The sequence below is a fragment of the Calliphora vicina genome, chromosome 4 (assembly GCF_958450345.1).
Source record: "Calliphora vicina chromosome 4, idCalVici1.1, whole genome shotgun sequence".
Classification (NCBI taxonomy): domain Eukaryota; kingdom Metazoa; phylum Arthropoda; class Insecta; order Diptera; family Calliphoridae; genus Calliphora; species Calliphora vicina.
Genome location: NC_088783.1, coordinates 113804703 through 113819232, shown reverse-complemented (window position 1 = coordinate 113819232; position 14530 = coordinate 113804703). Strand labels below are relative to the sequence as shown.

Below are 14530 nucleotides of genomic sequence, written 5' to 3'. Positions count from 1 at the left end.
ATCAGCGTATTTAGTTTGATACTTTATTGAGTACTTTTTGAAAAAGTACCAAATTTAGTACTTTTTTGTAAATTTATTTTTATAGATTACTACAATGTTTTTGCCAACAAATTTAGTACTTTTTAATAAAAATTAAGAAATTTAGTACTTTTTTTAAAAAAGTACCATTTAGTAGTATTTTTGTTACTACTTAAAAAAAATTGTTTTTTTTTAAATAATTTTATACACAATTTTTCCATAATTCTTTGGCGTTTTAAACAATGCTAAAATTTTCTAGAGACGTTGTTGTTACCACTGATTTTGTAGCTCTGCAAAAATACTGTGTTCGAAAAAGTGAACGACCACCAACCAACCATCAGCCTCTTCATCATGTTAATAATCATTTTGTTCATTTTTAAAAAATGATTCTTGTTTTGTTTCATTCTTTTCAACTTTATGTAGATCTGTTGGAACTTCCCTCTGGTTTTTAATTACATTTAACAATCTCTCAACTAATAATATGATTATTGTTACTACTACTATTTCTAAAACTATTTCTATCTTGCCATTCAGTAGTAGCTCAGAGTTAAGTCTTGCTATTTACTTGTTAGTTAGACTGCAGGTGCAGCAGGCCAAACGTAAATTAACACTTTTTTTTAAAAAAAGTCTTTTGTTTACATGACTTTTATGGCGGTCTGTTTTTATGGTTTTCTGAAAAAAAAAAAGCCAAACAACAATATTAGATTAATGCTCACATATGAAAAGAATTTTAGTTTTTTTTTTAAATAATAATATGGATTACGAAAAATTTCCGGTGTTAATTTATGGCTTTTAGTGCTGTAAATTTAACATTAAAATGTGGTTGGTTGCTAAAATATTAAGTAATTTCAAGAAAAATATGTGGAAAATTGAGGTTGAGGAGGATATAAAATTTTATATTTAGTTATAAAATGATTGAAGTTTATGAAAGGCTACATAAAGACCTGCAATTGATGCTGAACTAAAAAAATGATTGAGGCTGTACTAAGACTCTAGAATGAAACAATTATGTGATCAAAATGCTTTTGCTACTATTTTATTTAAAAAAAAGTACTAAAATTGGAAGTTTTTCCAAAAATTACTTAGACAAATAACAGACTAAAGATACAAATGAAAATAAAATTTTCTTGAAACAAATACAAAAAAGTACTAAATTTGGTACTTTTTTTTAGAAAATTCTTTAATTAGTACTTTTTGCAAAAAAGTACCAAACCATTAAATTTAATAAAATTAAATAAATTAGAACATTTTGTGAAATTTTCCATAAAAAAGTACAAATTTTTTTAATTTTTTAAAAGAGTACTTAATTTGGTACTTTTTAAAAAAAGTACCAAACGAATAAATTGAATGTATTTGATTGAAAAACAACCTTTTTGAATAATTATCGTAAAAAGTACTTTTTTCAAAAAGTACCTAATTTGGTACTTTTTTAAAAATAGTTCCAAACTATTAAATTTAAAGTATTTGATTGAAAAAGAACATTTTTGAATAATTATCGTAAAAAAGTACTTAATTTGGTACTTTTTTAAAAATAGTGCCAAACTATTAAATTTGATGTATTTGAACATAAAAGAACATTTTAAAATAATTATTGTAAAAAAATACTAAATTTGGTACTTTTTTCAAAAAGTACTTAATTTGGTACTTTTTCAAAAAAGTACCAAACGAATAAATTGAATGTATTTGATTGAAAAAGAACCTTTTTGAATAATTATCGTAAAAAAGTACTTAATTTGGTACTTTTTAAAAAAAGTACTTAATTTGGTACTTTTTTAAAAATAGTGCCAAACTATTTAATTTAATGTATTTGAACATAAAAGAACATTTTAAAATAATTATAGTAAAAAAATACAAAATTTTGTACTTTTTTAAAAAAAGTACTTTTTGAATATTTTTTCAAAAAGTACCAAATTTAACTATTTTACTGAAAATGCACCAAAATGTTATTTTTTGCTTAAATATTTTTTAAAAAAAGTACCAAATTAAGTACTTTTTTTAAAAAAAGTTCTAAATGTAGAACTTTGGTACTTTTTTTAGAAAGTACTTTAAATGGAACTTTTGCAAAAAAGTACCAAACTACTTAATTGGTTATATTAAAGCAATATTAAACACTTTTGTGCATTTTCAGTAAAATAGTTAAATTTGGTACTTTTTCAAAAAAGTACATAATTTGGTACTTTTTTAAAAATAGTGCCAAACTATTAAATTTAATGTATTTAAGCAAAAAATATCATTTTGGAATAATTATAGTAAAAAAATACTAAATTTGGTACTTTTTTAAAAAAAGTACTTTTTGAACATTTTTCAAAAAGTACCAAAAAAACATCATTTGGATGGATTTTCCGTACCAAATTAAGTACTTTTTTTTAAATATTTAAGCAAAAAGCAACGTTTTTGTGCATTTTCAGTAAAATAGTTAAATTTGGTACTTTTTAAAAAAAGTACTTAATTTGGTACTTTTTTAAAAATAGTGCCAAACTATTAAATTTAATGTATTTGAACATAAAAGACCATTTTAAAATAATTATGGTACTTTTTTAAAAAATGTACTTTTTGAAAATTTTTCAAAAATATACCAAATTTTTAAATTTCATGTATTTAAGCAAAAAATAGCATTTTGAAATAATTATATTAAAAAAGCACCGAATTTGGTACTTTTTTTAGAAAGTACTTTAAATGGAACTTTTTCAAAAAAGTACCAAACTATTTAATTGGTTATATTAAAGCAAAATTAAAAATTTTGGGTCTTTTTCAGTAAAATATTATTACATCCAAAATATTAAATTTCATGTATTTCAGCAAAAAATAACATTTTGGAATAATTATAGTAAAAAAGTACCGAATTTGGTACTTTTTTTAGAAAGTACTTTAAATTTTTCAAAAAGTACTTTTTCAAAAAAGTACCAAACTACTTAAATCGTTATATCAAAGCAAAATTAAACATTTTTGGTCATTTTCAGTAAAATAGTATAACATTTAGTACTTTTTAAAATAAGTACTTATTTTGGTAATTTTTCAAAAAAGTACCAAACTATTAACTTTAATGCATTTAAACAAAAAAGAACATTTTAAAATAATTATAGTAAAAAAATACTAAATTTGGTACTTTTTCAAAAAAGTACTTTTTGAAAAATTTATCAGAATAACGCCAAAACTTGAAATATTTTAAGTAATTAAACTAATATTAAGACAATGAAACAATAGACAATATTCGGTATAATTTCAGTAAAAAGTACTAATTTTAGTACTTTTTTTAGAAACTACTTTAAAAGGTACTTTTTCAAAAAAGTACCAAACTACTTAATTGGTTATATTTAAGCAAAAAACTACATTTGAAATGAATTTCAGTAACAAAGTAGAACATTTAGTACTTTTTTTAAAAAAGTACTTAATTTGGTACTTTTTTAAAAAAGTACTTAAATATTAAATTTCATGTATTTAAAAGCAAAGGAACATTTTGAAATAATTATAGTAAAAAAGTACTAATTTTGGTACTTTTTTTTAGAAAGTACTTTAAATGGTACTTTTTCAAAAGAGTACCAAACTACTTAATTGTTTATATTTAAGCATAAAACTAAATTTTGGGTCATTTTCAGTTAAATACTACTACATTTGGTACTTTTTAAAAAGGTACTTAATTTGGTACTTTTTCAAAAAAGTACCAAACTATGAAATTTTATGTATTTGATTGAAAAAAAACATTTTGGAATACTTATTGTAGAAAAGTACTAAATTTGGTACTTTTTTTAAAAAAGTACTTTTTGAAAAATTTACCAGATTAACGCTATTAAGTTTATTTTTAAGCAAAAAACTACATTTGAAATGAATTTCAGTAACAAAGTAGAACATTTAGTACTTTTTTTTTAAAAAGTACTTAATTTGGTACTTTTTTAAAAAGTACCAAAATATTAAAATTCATGTATTTAAACGCAAAGGAACATTTTGAAATAATTATAGTAAAAAAGTACTAAGTTTGGTACTTTTTTTAGAAAGTACTTTAAATGGTACTTTTTCAAAAAAGTACCAAACTACTTAATTGTTTATATTTAAGCATAAAACTAAATTTTGGGTCATTCTCAGTAAAATACTACTACATTTAGTACTTTTTAGAAAAGTACTTATTTTGGTACTTTTTTAAAAAAAGTACCAAACTATTAATTTAATGCATTTAAGCAAAAAAGAACATTTTAAAATAATTATAGTAAAAAAATACTAAATTTGGTACTTTTTGAAAAAGTACTTCTTGAAAAATTTATCAGAATAACGCCAAAACTTGACATATTTAAAGTAATTAAACTAATATTAAGATATTTAATGAAATTTTAAAATAATTTTTCTTAAAAAATTAATAATTTATCCAAAAAAAAAGTAGTAAAAATGATTTTCCCCATTTTTTTTCTATGAAAATCATTTAGAGTTGCTTTAAACTTTCATTAATCGATTCTAATTGTTTATATTTCTAACTAATCTCAAGGTTTTTTCTTTATCTGTTGTGATATGAAAAGTACTTTCTAAAAATTTTTAGAAAAAAAACTATTTAGTTTTTTGTTTCTAAATGTAAAAAAAATCCCATGAAAACCTTTACTTTTTAACAGAAAGAATTGTATTGTAAATAATCTAAAGAAAAATAAGAAAAAGAAATCCCCATTTAACCTCAATAGAGTTAAACAAATTGATGGTTGATTTTGATCAAGAACACATGAGAGAGTAAATACAATCACAAACACCAGACAAACCCAGTAAAAATAAGGCAAAAACAGCATGTGTTCAAAAAGACAGTAGAATTTGGATGAAACTGGTTTGGGAAATTATGATTTTTATAAATATTCTTTAAAATAAATAGTTGTAGAAGGCTTTTTAGAAACTCTTGTGGGCTTAGCTGTTTTACAGATTCTACTGTAATTTTTTTTTTCTAACTTCATTTCTAATAAAAAAAATAATTTTGTTTTTGTTGCTTTGCATAAAATCATAACAATTAAGGTTTTTGAACAACAATTAAATTGAATTTTTTATTTGTAGTATTTCTTTTTTATTGTTACACATTAATGAATGAAATTCTGTATTAAACAAGCCACGATTTTAACAATTTTGTTTAACAAATTTTCTTGTTATGTTTTTAAAACAGCTTTAACTTTGTTTTTAAAGACAATTTGAAAAAAATAACGAAAATAACGATTAATAACTCGATTTTTATTACATACTTTGTTAAAAAAAAAAACAGTGACCTACTGACTGTAATTTTTTTTTATGATTTCAGGTTCTTAAATTGTTTTTGTTAAAACTGACCATAAAAACAACAAAAATTTAGTGAAATTTATGAGCTTAAAAAGTAATTTTTGTTTTAATGTTTAAAATAAAAAAAAAAACAAAAACTAGTTTGAAAAATAATTGAAAACCTTACACAGCTAGAAAAAAAATAATAAAAAAAATTTAAATCCTTAATAAAGTTTGAAAGTTTGGAGTTATATAAAACCACAATATATAAAGGAAATTAAATGAAATTCTCAGCATTATTAGCAAATGCCCTTAGCTATTAGTTGCAGGAAAAATATTTTCAGTTTTGGTGGTAAAAACTATTTTGTGGAACTTTTAAAAATTTTTTAAGGAATTTATAAATTTTAAAAATTTGGCATAACTTTGAGTCCTTATTTCAAATATAAATATTAAGCGATTTTGTTTTTGTTTTAAAGCTTTAAAAGCTCTTGGTGTTGGCTATCACATAAAGTTAAAATATTATAAGTTTTTGCAACAACAACAATTTTATAAAAGTTTTTATATTTTCCTATAGAATTCATAAATTTGGAAAAATAGAGAAACTTTGATGCTATATTTAAAATATATATATTAAGCGATTTTATCTCTTATATATTTGTTTGAAAGCTATTGGTTATAGCTTTCAGCTAAAGAAAAAATGTTAAGCGTTTTTGAATTAAAAACAATTTTATACAACTTTAAGTATTTAACTAAAAATTTTCTAAATTTTGAAAATTAACCTAACTTTGATGTAATATATAAAATATATATATTAAGCGATTTTATCTCTTATAAATTTTTTTAAAAGCTACTGGTTATAGCTTTTAGCTAAAGTAAAAATATTAAGCGTTTTTGAATTAAAAACAATTTTATACAACTTTAAGTATTTAACTAAAAATTTCTTAAATTTTGAAAATTAGCCTAACTTTGATGTAATATATAAAATATAAATATTAAAGGATTCTATATATAAGATAATTTTGTGATAGGTCTTGGTCTTAGCTATCTTTTAAAAGCAAAATATTGAGCGTTTTTACAACAAAAATAATTCTACTGAACTTCTTATGTTTACATAAGTAAATCATAAATTTTGAAAATTGGCCAACTTTGCTATAATATTTAAAATATATAAATTAAACGATTCTATCCCTGATATATAGCTTTGATAGGTCATGGTCTTAGCTATCAGTTAAAAGAAAAATATTGTGCTACTTTTTGATTACAAACAATTTTACAGAATTTTTAAAATTTAACCTAAAAATTTTTTCAATTTTGAAATTTACCAAAGTTTGATGAGATTTTTAAAATATATATATTAAACGATTCTATGCCTGATATATAGCTTTGATAGTTCATGGTCTTAGCTATCAGTTAAAAGAAAAATATTGTGCTACTTTTTGATTAAAAATAATTTTACAGAATTTTTAAAATTTGAGCTAAGAATTTTTTCAATTTTGAAAATTACCAAAGTTTGATGAGATTTTTGAAATATATATATTAAACGATTCTATCCCTGATATATAGCATGGATAGCTAATGGTCTTAGCTATCAGCTAAAAGAAAAATATTGTGCTTTTTTTTGATTAAAAATAATTTTTTAGAGTTTTTTATATTTTTGTAAGGAATTCATAAATTTTTAAAATTGTTGAATTTTGATGAGATTTTTCAAAAATATGTATTAATGGATTCCATCTGTTTTATATTTATTTTAAAGCTAATGGTGTTAGCTATTAGATGCAGGAAAAATATGGTGCATTTTTGAATTAAAAACAATTTTATATAACTTTAAGTTTTAAAATAAAATTTTTTTTAAATTTTGAAAATTGAACAACTTTGATGTAATATTTAAAAAATATATATTAAAAGGATTATTCCTTTGAAATATTTATTTGATAGCTTATGGTCTTAGCTATCAGATAAAATAAAAATGTTGTGAATTTTTTAAACAACAAAAATTTTATAGTATTTTTTATATTTACGGTGAAATATATTAATTTTTGAAATTTTACAAAATTTTTCCAAATTTTGCTTTGAAATTAAAAAAAAATATACAAATATTTTGAATTAATTTTGATATATTTTAAAAGTATTAGCTGTTTTCTATTAAAAGGATTAAAATATTTTTCAGTTTTCGTATTAAAACCTAATTTTATTTGAATTTAAAAATTTTTCCTAAAGAAAATTTTTTTTTCAAAATTTTCTTGAAAATTTTAAAAAAAATTTTAAAAAATATTTTTAAATAAATTTCAACTAATTTAAATAGTTCAAGGTGTCTGCTATCAGCTAAAGAAAAATAATTTTGAATTTTGTTGTTAAAAGCTAATTTGTGGAATCAAATTTTATATAATGACAAACAATTTTAAAATTTTAGCCAACTTTGCTTTAGAATTAAAAAAATATATATTAATATTTTGAATTAATTTTGATATATTTTAAAACTTTTAGCAGTCTGCTATTATAAAGGGAAAAATATTTTACGAATTTCTTATAAAAATCTAATTTTATTTAAATTCAAAATTTTTTTTTGAATAAAATTTTTTTTCAATATTTTAAAAATATTATCAAACTTTGCTTTAAAATTAAATAAATATAGATTAATATTTTCAATAAATTTCAACTACATCAAATAGTCCAAGATGTGTTCTATCAGTTAAAGAAAAATAATATTCAATTTTGTTGTTATAAGCAAATATGTGTAAACAAATATACTTGTAGTTTTAGATAATAACAAACAATTTAAAAATTTTATCAAAATTTGTTTTAAAATTAAAAAAAAAATACATAAATATTTTTATTAAATTGTGATACATTTGAAAGCTCTGGATATCTTCTATTATAAAGTGAAAAATATTTTTCAATTTTCCTATAAAAACCAATTTTATTCAAATTCAAAATTTTTTCTTAAAGAAAATTTTTTTTCAATATTTTAAAAATTTTTTCAAACTTTGCTTTAAAATTAAAGCAATATATATAAATATTTTAAATAAATTGAATTTGATTCTAAAAGTCATAGGTGTCTTCTATTAGCTCAAGAAAAAAAATTTTTAATTTTGTTGTTAAAAGCAAATTTGTGGAACCAACTTTAATTTTGTATAATGACAAATAATTTCAAAATTTTACCGAACTTTGCTTTAGAATTAAAAAAATATATATTAATATTTTGAATTAGTTTTGAAATGTTTTAAAAGCTTAAGCTGTCTTCTATTATAAGGTGAAAAATATTTTTCCGTTTTTGTATAAAAACCAATTTTATATAAATTCAAAATTTTTTCTTAAAGAAAAAAATTTTTCAATATTTAAAAAATTTTATCAAACTTTGCTTGATAATAATAAAAACATATAAAAATATTTTTAAAAAATTTTAAATGTTTCTGATAGTTTAAGGTGTTTTCTATCATCTGCTGCAAAATAGTATTAAATTTTTATATTAGAAATATATTTGTTGAATTCTATTGATTTCTATTTAAATCTTAGAGTTTTAGCTAGACTTAAGTTCTTTTTTGTATAATGCTTTATTTCATACTTTTTAGTTGTCACATCCGCTTATTTTTATTCTAATTTACATTCAGTTGATGGAAATAACTAAATGTAAATTATCATCTAGCTTTTAAATAAACTCTTGAATATTTTGAAATTGATTATGCAAAACTTTTGTTTAAAAGTAACTTTGTTGTGGCAAATGAAATGTGGAAATCTTAAATAATATTTACTTGCTAAAAGATTTTAAAATAATTGCAGGAAATGCATGCAAATTTCATTGTAAATATATTTAATTTTCATATTAACAAAATGTTAATATTTAGCAATATTTATACAAAACTATGGCTAAAAAAGGGGGAAAATATGCCTTAAACTAACGGTTTTGTTAAAAAAGGTGCTAAAATATTGGAATTTCAATAATTTTTTTTTAAAAAAAAAAATTTTTTTTTCTTTTCATTTTTCATTTATTCATAATTTTTTCAATATATTTTTATAACCTTCATCAGAAGCGTCAAGGGGTAGATATAAGTTTGTCATTACGTTTGTAATTTCTATATTTTTGATTTGCAACTCCATTAAGAATATATGATGGATAATTATAGCTAGCTGAGTCAATATAGCCATTTCCGTCTAACCATCTGTATGTTGAAATCAATTTTGCGTAGCCCCCAAATAACTTTCATTTGGGATTCATACATCAATATATCCGCTATAGTCCCGGTTGGGTTACTTTTAAAAATCGGGAAAATCGGACCATAAATAACTGAGATATAAGCAAAAAACCAGGACCACCTCGATTTATGACCTATTCTATTTGTTTATCTATATCCTGGTAACTAAGTTATTAATATAGACAATATGGGTATCAAATGATAGATATTTCAAAGACCTTTCCAACGATGTATATAACGTCATAGTAATTTGGACCGACAGTGGGCAAAAATAGATCAAAATATTTTTTTTTACAAATTTTTTTTCAGCAAAAAAAAAAATTTTAACTTTTTTTTAATCTTATTTTATTCATTAATAAAATTTTTAGCAACAATTTTTTGTCAAAAAAAAATTATTCACTTTTGTAAAGGATATTTAAGATTCGTTTTAGACGAATATAGCTCTCTTATTTGTTATTTTATTAATTTTAGTATTTATTTATGCTTTTTGTTTGTTATTTTTTTGTTTGTTATTTATTTTAACAATTAGTAACGATTTCTCTGGCTAGACAAACAAAAAAATTGTTAATAAAAATTTATAAATAAAAGATGTTAAATATTTCAGTAAATTGTTAAAGTAAATTGCAAAATAATTCAGCAAAATTTTGTAAAGAAATAAAAAATCAATTACCAAAGAAGATTATTAGTCATGGAGGAAAAAAGTCTTTAAAATGATGAAATCATTTAATACAGAAATATATGAAAGATTTTCAATATTAAGACTTGCGCAAGTCTTAAGTTTTTACATGAGAGAGGAGAGGTTATTGCAAAGATTTTCCTCTCTCTTCTATAAACTCAAGACTGGCCAGTTTCATTCCTGAGATTTTTCTCTCCCTGAAAATACATTTTTTTCTATATTTTTATCTTTATTTCAAACATATAATTTTTAATTTCCAAATCATGTGATTTGTATTTCTCAACATTAATCGTATTTTGTCATGCCATAATTTATCATAACAATTTTATTGTCATTTTAAATCTGTCTATACATTTGTTTTTCACATTTAAATTGCATTTTATTATTTATCATTGATTTGCTTTTTTCTTCATAAAGTTTTGATTTTTTCTTTTGAGTTAAACAAAATGCGTGTTTATATTTAAATTTATGCAAATTTAATTTAATAGTTTAAATAAACAAACTCATTATGGCAGGTTTTGGTAGTCAAAATAATCAGTCACAAAATGGAAATTGTAACACATTTTGTTTTGGTTTTCAAATTTACTAGACAATGATTGATCAATTTGATTGAAATTTGATTTTGTTTAAGAGATAAATTAAAGGCGGTTGGACTAGTTTTATATTCATAATTGGAAAGAGAAGTAATAGAAGAGAGAGGAGCGAAAAAAAAAATTGTTTAAAAAAATATTCAAAAGAGTCATTGACTTTTCGGAGAAAAAGAAGATTTGAAGAGGTTGGGTTCCCAATTTTATGTAATTTATGCTAAAAGCATTCAACAAATACATAGAACGGAAGGAGACATACAGATATCACAGATTAATGAATTAAGTTTTCGACAATAGAGTTAGGTTTTAGTTTACCTATCTAGTTGTCACTTATGGCCAAAATATTTTGAAATTTTTTTCTAAAAATTCTTCTTTTATTAACATATTTCTTTTAATTATTTTCAGCTAAAATATTTTCCAAATCCCTGAGGAATTTTAACTCGTTTTTAATAAACATTTTTAAGGTGAGTTTATATCTTTTTTTTTTCTTGAAGATTGAAGCCTAATAACTGAAATATATATTAAAGAATTTCAATTTATATTCCATAGCAGTATAGATTAAGCTAAGGTCTATCGAATGGAAAAGAATTTTTTTGCGATTTTGAAACAAAATTGAAAATTTTTTAATTTTTTGTAAAATTTTTTTGGAAAAAAACATTTTTTTTGAAGCCTAATAACTGAAATATATATTAAAGAATTTCAGTTTTTATTCCATAGCCTAATAGATTAAGCTACGGTCTATCGAATGGAAAAGAAATTTTTTGCGATTTTGAAACAAAATTGAAATTTTTTTAATTTTTTGTAAAAAAACATTTTTTTTGAAGAATAATAACAAAAATATATATAAAAGAATTTCAGTTTATATTCCATATTCTAACAGATTGAGCTAAGGTCTATTAAATGAAATATAATTTTATTACGATTTTGAATTAAAATTAAATTTTTTTCAAAATTTTAAATTTTTTTCAAAATTTGTTGGAAAACTAATTTTTGAAGACTGATAACAGAAATATATATTAAAGAATTTCAGTTTATATTCCATAGCCTAATAGATTAAGCTTAGGTCTATTAAATGAAATAGAAAATTTTTATGAGTTTGAATAAAAATTTAAAAATTTTATGGTATAAAAAATTTGTTTTAATCCCAATAACAAAAATATATATTAAAGAATTTCAGTTCATTTTCCATATCCATTAAATGATTTATAAAGGCCTATTAAATGATGTATAAATTTCATATAATTTTGAAACTAAATTAAATTTTTTCAAAGTTTAAAATTTTTGAATTTTGCAAAAATTTTTGAAGCATAATAACAAAAATATATATTAAAGAATTTCAGTTTATTTTCTATATTCTAATAGATTGAGCTAAGGTCTATTAAATGTAATATAAATTTTTTACTATTTTGAAACAAAAATTCAAAATTTTGAATTTTTGTAAAATTTTTTGGGAAAAAAAAACTTTTTTTGAAGCCTAATAACCAAAATATATATTAAGAAATTTCATTTTATATTCCATAATCTAACAGATTGAACTAAGGTCTATTAATTGTAATATAAATTTCTTAGGATTTTGAAACAAAAATTAAAAATTTTGAATTTTTGTAAAATTTTTTTGGAAAAAAAAACTTTTTTTTGAAGCCTGATAACCGAAATAAATATAAAAGAATTTCAATTTTTTTTTCTTAGCCTATTAGATTAAGCTAAGGTCTATCAAATGAAAAAGAAATTTTTTACGATTTTGGAACAAAATTAAAATTTTTCAAAGTTTAAAATTTTCTATTTTTGTAAAAAAAAATATTTTGTTTTGAACCCTAATAACAAAAATATATATTAAAGAATTTAAGTTTATTTTCCTTAGCCTAATACATTAAGCTAAGGGCTATCAAATGAAAAATAAATTTTTTGCGATTTCGAATCAAAATTGAAAATTTTTGAATTTTTGTAAAAAAATTTATTTTTGAAGCTTAATAACCAAAATATATATTAAGAAATTTCAGTTTATATTCCATATTCTAACAGATTGAGCTAAGGTCTATCACAAGAAAAAGAAATATTTTACGATTTCAAATCAAAATTTTGAATTTTTGTAAAAATATTTTGGAAAAAAAACACATTTTTTTTTGAAGCCTAATAACAAAAATATATTAAGGAATTTCAGTTTATATTCCATATTCTAATAGATTAAGCTAAGGTCAATCAATTGATGTAGAAATTTTTTAAGATTTTGAATCAAAATTAAATTTTTTTAAAAATTTTTCGGAAAAAAATGTTTGAAACCTAATAACAGAAATATCTATTAAAGAATATCAGTCTATATTACATAGCCTAATAGATTAAGCTAAGTTCTATCAAATGAAAAATAAAATTTTTGCGATTTCGAATCAAAATTTCAACATTTTTAATTTTTGTAAAAATATTTTATGGAAAAAAAATTTTTGAACATTAATAACAAAAATATATATTCAAGAATTTCAAATTATATTCCATATCCTAATAGATTTTGCTAAGGGCTATCAAATGAAAAAGAAATTTTTTACGATTTTGAAACAAAATTTAAAAATTTTGGATTTTTGTAAAAAATGTTTGGAAAAAAAAAAATTTTTTTGAAGCTTAATAACAAAAATATATATAAAGGAATTTCAAAATATTTTTTATTTCTTAATAGCTTATAGTATGATCTTGTAAATGAAAAGCAAATATTTTACGATTTTGTAAAAAAAATTTAGATTTTTTAAATTTGAAATGTTTTAAATTTTTTTTTTCATATTTTTGAATTTCTCTTTAACTTTGAAAGTTAGTAATAAAAATATATATTAAAGGATTTTGATATTGTTTCAGTAGAAATATTTAAAGATTTTGGTTTTTGAATAAGTTTTAATGAAAATTTGTAATTTCAAAGTGTGTTTAAATCAAATTTTGAGCTTCATTACAAAGAATTTGAAAAATTCATTTGTATATTTAGATTTCTCATACAATAGAATAGTTCAAAAATCAGCAAAATTGGTTTAAAAACTTTCGAGTTATATTGCAATAACTAGTGTTTGTTTTATGAATTTATTGAGTTTCTAGTAAAAAAAAGTGGAAGTAAAGAAATATTGTTTATTTTTTTTAATTTCCTCTGTCAAAACAAACAGTAGCACGTATTGCGAAAAAAAGTTGTTATGTCATTCATATTTATTTAGAGCCAAAAAAAAAAAAACGCGGAAATTATATTTTATTGTGTGTGACAATGGAATTTCAAAGAAAAAGCAATGAGTCTGCAAAAAAATTTGACACGGCTAAATAACACTTTTAGTTTCAGTTTTAAAAACTAAAAAAAATTGCAAGAATTTTTCATAAAACCAAAACGAATTGATTATAAAAAATTGGCTTTTGGGCTGACAAATTAAGCAACATCATTAATTTCTGTTTTAACATAAACCTCAAATTGTTTTAAACAAATTTAAATTAATTTCATGTTAATAGCCTGTAGCCACAATTTGTTCCACATTGTGTTTAAAATATAATTAATTAAACACAATTATTTGTTAGTCACAATAAAAAAAAGAATAAAACTAAATATCATCTTAATAAAAAAAAAACTAAAAACTTGACCACAAAAGTCTTAAACTTTGGCCGCGTTTTTACAACAATTGAATTGTTTTTTGCCTCAAAAACAAAATCTTATTAACATTGAACTAAAATGAACTGAAATGTTAAGAAATTAACAAATAATTAAAATTATAAATGAACTTGTTACTTTGATCAACTCTATGAAAAAAAAGGAAATGCAAATTAAAGTAGCAACATCATTTATTTTTTAAATTAAAAAAAAAAATTTAATTATTTCAAAATCGTTCAAT

At 20.8% G+C, this 14530-nt stretch overlaps 1 protein-coding gene across 1 annotated transcript in view; it reads left to right on the top strand.

Moving 5' to 3' along the window:
• LOC135957084 (uncharacterized) overlaps window positions 1-14530 on the top strand; it is a 149113-nt gene that overhangs the window by 27452 nt on the left and 107131 nt on the right. The window contains exon 3 of the mRNA XM_065507749.1: window positions 11091-11149. The gene's annotated coding sequence lies outside the window, so the exon portion shown is untranslated. The remainder of the gene's footprint in view (window positions 1-11090; window positions 11150-14530) is intronic.